Below are 2,977 nucleotides of genomic sequence, written 5' to 3'. Positions count from 1 at the left end.
GCTGTGGGCTGCCTCACTTCTCAGGGCCCTTTCCTTCCCTATCACTCACCTCCACCCCCTCAAGAAGCCCTCCCTGGTCGCTGGTCCTCTCTGAGCTCCCCTCGTCACCAGCTGCCTGACCAGAGAACAGGACGCATGGGGCCCCTTCCCTCACCCCCAGATTTTGGAGTCTCTAGCCTGCCTCATCTGCCTTCCCATGGGCAACTTTATATTACATTGGATTACATATAACTTTACATTGTATTACATTGTTTTTTCAAAAGGGAATGCCATGCATGTCAGTCAGTACAGAGACATTAATCTCCCCACTTCAACATTCCATATCTTTTCTGTTTTCCCCAATCATTATTTTTATTATTCTAATTATTTTTATAAAACAGTCAATTGCTATTTCTCGTTTTGCTTGTAAAAATACTTTGCCCATCATGAAATACTTCTCAGACCAATCCAGTTGAGAATACTATACATGTCATCATCAACAGTTAATAACCCCTATCTGTTTCTCACTAACGTCCTGTCTCTCTATTGTTCACTTGCTATCTTTCTCTATCCTCTTCTCTTCACTTACCCCATTCCACACTGTCCTATTCTCATTAAGTACCTTCACTGTGTTTATGTCCTCCGAATTTTTGCTCTCTATTATAGAGTGCGGATAGTCGGTATATATTGAGTGGATACATACAATATCTTTCTTTCATAGCCTGGCTTACTTCACTCAGCAATAGATCCTCCATATCTGACCATTTTCTATCAAATTCCAGGGTCTTGTTATTTTTTATGGCTGAGTAGTATTCCATAGAGTATATATGCCACACTTTTCCAATCCATTCATCAGTTTGTGGACATTTAGGTTGGTTCCATGTCTTGGCAATTGTGAATAATGCTGCAATAAATATGGATGTGCAAGCACTTTTCTGACTGAGCGTTCTCCTGTCTTTTGGGTAAATACCCAGAAGTGGGATTGCTGGATCAAATGGTAGTTCTATTTGTAGATCTTTGAGGAACCTCCATATTGTTCTCCACAGTGGTTGAACTAGTTTACATTCCCACCAACAGTGTAGGAGGGTTCCCTTTTCACCACATCCCCGCCAACACTTATCACTTTTTATATTCTTAATCTTTGCCATTCTGACAGGGGTTAGGTGGTATCTCATTGTGGTTTTTATCTGCATCTCCCCATGGGCAATTCTTAATCAGCCCCAGGGGACCAGGCAGAGCCAGCTGTCTGTGTAGACCCTCAGACATGTGTGGTGCTGCGCTGACTACGCGGTGCACGGGCATGACAGAAGCAAAGCAGACCTCACTGTTGCCACAGGACAAATACTTACCCTTCATCAGCTCTGGGAGAAGGACCTCCAGACCGGGCACCTACAACAGATGGAAAGACAGGAAGGTCACTGCAGCTGGATCGGTGGGCTCTGACCATGAGAATGTCAGGGGCCAGTGTACAGATGCCCATGGACGATCAAGTGGTCCCAGGGACTCTACTCTAAAGGACACTGGAGCCAGTTGACCAAATGAGTGACTGAACTGGGGAAAACTGAGGGGTCTGAAAGAGAGACGCCCTCATAGGTGGCAATGACTGTCTGCATCTCTCGGACCCCAGCTGGTTCGTGGGACCTCAGAGTCAGAGCTGCACAGGGACCAGTATTGGGTTGGTCTGAGGAGCTCTCTCCTGCTGAGAGCTGCTTGATAATGGGCAGGAATTAGCCCATTGAGATAGATTATCCCATCATTGGGGCTACTTGGGCAAATTGGAAAAGGACTCCCTTCCTCCGTGGCATTCCTTTCCCACCTGCTGGGGGACGGACGGTCATGAGTGTGCACACCCTTATGGCCTGTGGTGTGGATGCCGTGCCGTGCAATGCTTGTTCGACCACACGGCGGCCTCGTCTGGGTGACGGACCCCTCATGACATCATGGGTGAGATCCCTTACTGGAGCAAACGATCTCTAGGCTCTGTCAACCCTGGGATTCTATGAAAGGTGAGGCTGGGTCAGCCTAAAGTAACAGGGATGATCATTTGCTCGTGTTTCCTGGTGTGTGGTCTCACTCAGCCCTTTGGTTTAGTTGTTTCTCTGTTCTTGCCCCCATCCCCCGTTAGGGCTAGAGCTGGAGATTCATGGTCCTGTAGAAGTGAAGGGAGCAAAAGGTTTGGGGGTGCTCCCAACTGGCAGGGTGGTGAGAAGCGCCTCCAGCGTAGGAGCAGGGGACACCCCTGGGGAGAGAGCATGCGTTCCCCCCCTCCACACTGCACCCATCAGTGAGGCTGCCTGTAGCACCCAAGGGCAGTGAGGATGCAGACCAGTCCCACTGCGGCCCTGCTGCTCTCGACCTGAGGAGGTGATGCCCTTAAGCACCCTAGAGCCATCCTGGACGGCCCCCCTCACTCCTGCCCCACACCCACCCACCAAGATGGCCTCCCAAATTCTTCCATTGCCGCAAGGTCTGTGGAAGGGGAAGCCTCATAGACTCAACATAGACCCAACGTTGTATCATTCTTTCTTTTCAAGTTTCTTTACTAATTATGATAGAAGACACATGAACATGAGAGAGCTGCAGAGAGAGAGAGCCACACAGCCTCCCAAGGCATCGTCACATCATGAACCCCTTTCTCTAGCCCTCCAGCTCCTTAGGGTCTCGGGCATACGTACATACGCCCTGCCTGTTTTCAGGAGATCCTATAGGGGGATCTGAACCTCAGTCAGCCACGTGGCTTCCAGCACTGCAGTTCAGTTTGCTACCACCTGTGCCACCAGGCGGGGCCTGGCTGGGCCATTCTCCCAGTCTGCTTGATGGTCTTCCTGCTCCCTGCCGGGCCGGGGACACCTGTAGCCTGCTCCTCCTCTCCTCAGATCAGGCTAACTCCTGGCTCTGCCCATGGTAACGCCCCTTTTCCCCCTCCGGGGATGGGGGACATCCTGCTCCCCCCCCCCCCCCCCCCCCCCCCCCCCACACAACCCCCGCCGCCCCACCC

The sequence above is a fragment of the Tupaia chinensis genome, unplaced genomic scaffold (assembly GCF_000334495.1).
Source record: "Tupaia chinensis unplaced genomic scaffold, TupChi_1.0 Scaffold000115_1, whole genome shotgun sequence".
Taxonomy (NCBI): domain Eukaryota; kingdom Metazoa; phylum Chordata; class Mammalia; order Scandentia; family Tupaiidae; genus Tupaia; species Tupaia belangeri.
Note: the sequence above shows the minus strand (reverse complement) of the source record.